This window comes from Nanorana parkeri, unplaced genomic scaffold (genome assembly GCF_000935625.1).
Source record: "Nanorana parkeri isolate BGI_ZX_2015 unplaced genomic scaffold, ASM93562v1 scaffold95, whole genome shotgun sequence".
Taxonomy (NCBI): Eukaryota; Metazoa; Chordata; class Amphibia; order Anura; family Dicroglossidae; genus Nanorana; species Nanorana parkeri.
The window spans coordinates 1,896,030-1,902,029 of NW_017306363.1; positions in this window are offsets into that span (position 1 = coordinate 1,896,030).

Consider the following 6,000-nt stretch of genomic DNA (forward strand, 5'->3'; position numbering starts at 1 on the left):
CCATTACAGCCGTGAGTGAGGCCTTAAGTTCCCATATTTCTCAAACAAAGTAGCAAACAACCAAGTAAAAGTAAACTGCACATGTATCTGTTAGAGAGTTTGGTCAGTATATAATACAACGGCTCCAGGCCCTTGTAGTGATGGGGCATTCTGTATACCAGAAGCACCTACCCACACAGCTCCCATAGTCATAAAGCATTATTTATGTACACTGTACAATCACTACAGGATTCTGCAAATAATGCCAATGCAAATATCTGCATCCTATAATGTTTCCATATGCAAATATAAAGCATCCATCGCTCTGACTGGTGTTTGAATAGCTTTACATAGAAACATTAAATTACATCTGATACATGCTAACTGAGCAGACAATCCCTGTCAAGTGCTAGTTCTGTATACGGCTGAGGGTACTGGAAGAAGATAAACGTAAATTTTTCAAATATGAAATTCAACTTTCTCTGCAATACTCTTCCAGTCTCCGGCAATGCCCTACCCAGAAGCTCTCCTTTGCCGGCACTGGCAGTCCTCTTTTAGTATGAATGACAGAGTTCTTTCCATGTGCCATGTGACTACCCATTGCTACAGAAAAACAAGAAGACCCCATGATATCACATTACCGGGCATAGGAACCCTGCTACAGAATATGTATGAAGGGAATTTAAAGAATAAATGCACTTTCAGACAAAGGCCCTCTGATGGATGCCCTGACATAACAGATCCCCCCTTCCCCCTTACCAGATACATACTTACTGAGATTAATGGCACAGGGCCTCCCATGTTTGTTGACATCGTGTGCTGCCAGTCCTCTTACTCCTAGCATCTGTACAGTACAGCCCTTTAAAAGTCTATGGGCTCCTGTATCGTGCATGTATGTAAAAATGTCTGGGAAAATTAATAAAAATCTATTAAAAAGTCTATGGGCTCATCTCCCACCCGGGAAACACAGGCAGATGAGCCCCTTAAAATCTATGGGGCTCTAATGTGCAGATGCGATCAGGAGAGAGAAGGACTTGCGGCACTGCCACCAAACTCCAGAACGCTCGATGCAAACGTAAAACCAATACATGTGACCAGCGGCAAGAAGCTGCCCAGGTGTTTAAAGGAGAACTATGAGGTGAGTGCTTTTCACTCACCTCATAGTTCTAGCCGACCTGTGACAATGAGACTGTCACAGGTCGGCTCAGTAGATCGGGAAGTGAGCGAACACAAAACGTGTTCTAGATAGGCAGAGCCAGCTGTCACTCACGCAACAGGGGGCAGAGCCAGACATAATTGTAGGGATCCGCTGTAGCTCGCGGTATACTGAGCTTAGAGTGACGGGAGGACGCTAGTTTGTGTCCTCCCGTCACCCTAATGAGAACTATGGGGAAAAGCCTTAACCCCATAGTTCTCCTTTAAAGGAGAGCTGTAGCTTGCGGTATACTGAGACGCCGCAGCTGAAGTGGATCCCGACAATTGTGCCGGGATCCGCCCAGCTGCGTGACTGACAGCTGGCTCTGCCTATCTAGAGGCAGAGCCAGCTGTACCCGCCCCCTCCCCCGTCCGTTCCGCCAGTCAGCGCTGGCGGTGAGGGGGGAATCCAGCCCCTCCCCTGTCACGCCGGTATGTGTTCGCTCACCTCCCGATCTACTGAGCAGACCTGTGACAGTCTCATTGTCACAGGTCGGCTAGAACTATGAGGTGAGTGAAAAGCACTCACCTCATAGTTCTCCTTTAAGGCATCTTCAAGTTTTTGTATGGAACCAAAGTTTACTAAGCTCAAAAACGCTTACATTAAAAGCTCTGGGATAAGCAAACATTGTCTAAATACAAGAGTCATGTCTGTAATGTCATTGAGCAAACATGGCCATGTGTCATTGACCAAATATGACCATGTGTCATTGACCAAATATGACCATGTGTCATTGACCAAATATGGCCATATGGCCATCAAAGGGTATCACCAGCATCCTGGCTCCTTATTTACATACAGCTGCGGAGTGAGGAATTACCAGCCACAGCTGATTGGACTGGCACCAACAACTTCCTTCCAGGTTTGGACAAACTCAAGCTCAGACCGAACCCAAACTCATCCCTAGCCCTGATCTGCATACTTGTTTCAAGTCAATGACCCAGACAGCACTAAAGCCATTGGATCAGCAAAGGTAACTAGACTTTTTTAGAAGAACATGTCAGCCTACTTGACCTCCATCTGAAAATGCTACTTTGCTGGCATTGATCCTCTGGCTTCAGTACTAAGCCAATACCCTGAACCAGTACTGCATGCATGCCAGAAAATCAGAGTAAATTCAGAGGACCTTCTCTGCCAACTAGCTCTGTGGCTCCAAGTATTGAAGTTAGATGACCAGCATGAAAGATGGGCAACCAGGAACTAGCAGAAACTGTCCTTTTAAGAAGAACTCTGCTTGGATGGATTTGGCCACTGTTCAGAGGTGAACCTGTCCATCCATGTTGTTGGCGTTTTACACAGAGTGGCAGCATCCCTATAAATATTAAACCATCAAGTTTGCAACATACGGTAGTAACATAGTATGTAAGGTTGAATAAAGATCAAGGTCCATCCAACTAAGGACAAAGTTTGCATTAAGGGATAATTAACTTTTAATCCCCAGGAAACACATTACAAGAAAGAGCTGTAAGGGGACATATTAATACTTCCATAGCAGTCCCTCTGCTCTCTGGGCACATACCCGGCCCCACTCCATCGTACCGCCAGCAACCCCCGCCAGATTCATAATCCTTTAACTATCGACTGGGGGACATCGCAGGGCTGAGCCGCGACAGTGGTAGCTGCATTGTCTTCCATCGATTCCTGAAACACCTTACTGGGAGCTGTGCCAACCTCCGCTCCCGTCCTGATCCCAATCTTGGCAGCTTGTCTGATTCAGCAATTATCTATGATTCAAAGAGATATATTTTTCTTGCCTTGACCTTCGCAAGATTTAAGGAACTCCGCGCACCACAAATGCTACTGCTTAATTCAGTTTGTGCTGTTGGTAGTGTTTGTATTCACTGAAACACACAGCTGTGGTTTGCTGTTCATTTAGGGCAGGGGTGGGCAACTTCAGCACTACAGCTGTGCTGAAACTACAAATCTCTTAATTGTGCCTGATGCTGTCAGAGTCTTGCAATGCCTTATGGGAACTGTAGTTCCATGACAGCTGGAGTGCTGAGGTTGCCTACCCCTGGTTTAGGGCTTGCAAAGTAGTGAGGTTTGCTGAGGCCGAGTGAAGATGCACAAAGTGCAGTAATCCACAACAATGAGGCTAGGTTCACACCTAGGCGACACCTCAATGCGCAGCAATCATGCACAATTATGCGCGGATTGCCGCGCGGTCCGTGCATCACAAGGGGGATGCGGGGGGTGCGGCCCGCACCCGGGTGACACCATTGGAGGGGTGACACCAAAATCACTGATAGTCATTTTGGTGTCACCCCCCTCTGAAAAGTCGGGCACTCGGTCAAGGACAGTAGCTCGAGAGAGAGGAGGGGACCCGGTGGCATACCTTATCTAGCTGGGTGACGTCCCCTCCTCTCTCTGCCGGCGTCCATCACCAAGATGGCCGCCGGCAGCTAACAGCGTTACCGCGCGTGACGTCACGCACGTGCGCGATGACGTCACTGCGGGGTGTTACTCGGTGTCACCCCGCCTCGGGATGCCTCTGCGCGTGGTCAGGAGTCGCCAAGGTGTGAACCAATTGCGCTGTGGGTGCGTTGTGTATCGCAAAAAAAAAAAGTACTTGTACATTTTTTCTGCATTTGCCGCACGGATGTCACGTGACAATCGCTGTCTGAATTGTGCAGGACTGCACTACACCCAGGACGCACGTCCCGGGTGTCGTGCGGTGTAGTGCAGGTGTGAACCTAGCCTCAAATACACAATAAAAAAGCCTAAAGTGTATGCAAAGACTAACAATGGATTTCTCTTATTTGCTCCCTATTGATCTGTTAAATACCATTGAAAGCATTTTGTTATATCTGTTCGATAAGTGCATAAGTCACCAAATAGATGTCTAGAAGTGTGTTAGAAATACAGAACGCCACCCTCTATGATATGGTGTGAAGAGGAGAGGGGTGTTCTATAGTCGAAGCAAACTCCCTGTCCCCATACATTGCTCCTCCATAGACGCAGCAATGTGAGTGAGAACTGTCACCCTTGGACAGGTCAGCAACCTCAGCTTTCCAGCTGTGGTAAAACTGCAAAACCCATCATGCAGCTGGGAGTTATGCCTGTGCCTGTCAGAGTCTTGAAATGCCTCTTGGGACTTGTGGTTCTACAACAGATGGAGTGCTGAAGTTGCCTACCCCTGTCCTAGGACAAGAAGTGAGTTACTGGCCACAAGGCAAACATAAAGAACAAACCGAGCCAAATTGTTCCTTCTCTTCCAGGGAAGAGAGAAACTGTGGGCTGTAGGGCAGGGATGTGCAACTCTTGACACTTGCTGTAGTGATGCGTAGAGCAAAGTGAAGTAATGCAAGGAGCTTGATTAAAGAGTGTACCGGCAGTAGCTAATCAGAGGTGACTGAAGGATAAATCTGATTGGCTGCTACTGCTTACCATTGCTGCACCTACTGAATGAGTCTGTTAGTGTGCGATTAAAGCTGGCCATACACTTGGGGGATGATTTATAAATTGCCCACCCTGACATAGACTGGCCGAATGCCCTTCACATGACATTCTCACCACTAGATGGAGTCAAGAGGTGTAGGCTTTCCTATGCTCCTCATCTCCATCTAGTGGCGAGAATGTCATGTGAATGACATTCGGCCAACGTATGTCTGGGTGAATGTTTTTAAATCACCCCCTTTAGAAAAAAATGTTTGATTCCCATATTGGCACCAAAGAGCATAGATGGGGAAATCTTCCCTGCCAGGCGATTGTATTCTCACAGCTGTCTATAGATGTGTCTATATTTTAGGCCTGGCATCTTTGTCTGCCTGATTCTCTGTTGGTCTGTCTATCTATGTCTGATTTTACTTCAATTTTCCCTTAAGCACCATGAAAATACATTTCAAATATATTCTCGTGCTTTTCCATCTACGACTTAATGGAGTGCACAGTAATTGTTCACATAGCAAGAGCAGAAAATCACTGACTAGGAACTCCAGGGAGATAAGACCCTGAATGAGGAAGAGCTGACCTTGGATGATTAAGTGGCTTATTCAAATACCAATGCATCAGGAAAACATCAGCAGCCTCAGCTAATTCTATAACACTTTGTACAGACATAGAACACTTCAACCCCCCAGTATAACCTCACAGATGGACACTTTCATAATAAAACTCCATTAAACTCAAACCGCTACACCTCCAACATGACCTTAACATGATCATAATACAATTCTATTACACTCTATACATAGAACACTACAACCCCCAACATGACCGACCACTGGACATGATCATAATACAATTCTATTACACTCTATACATAGAACACTACACCTCCCAACCTGACCAACCACTGGACATGATCATAATACAATTCTATGACACTCTATACATAGAACACTACACCTCCCAACCTGACCAACCACTGGCCATGGTCATAATACAATTCTATTACACTCTATACATAGAACACTACACCCTCCAACATGACGACCACTGGACATGATAATAATACAATTCTAATACACTCTATGCATAGAGCACTAGACCTCCAACATGGCCGACCACCGGACATGATCATAATACAATTCTATTACCCTCTATACAAAGAACACCAGACCTTCAGCATGGACGACCACTGGATATGATCATAAGACACTTCTATTACACTCTATGCATAGAACACTACAACCTCCAACATGGCCGGTCACTGGACATGATCATAATACAATTCTATTACACTCTATACATAGAACACTACAACCTCCAACATGGCCGGTCACTGGACATGATCATAATACAATTCTATTACACTCTATACATAGAACACTACAACCTCCAACATGGCCGGTCACTGGACATGATCATAATACAATTCTATTACA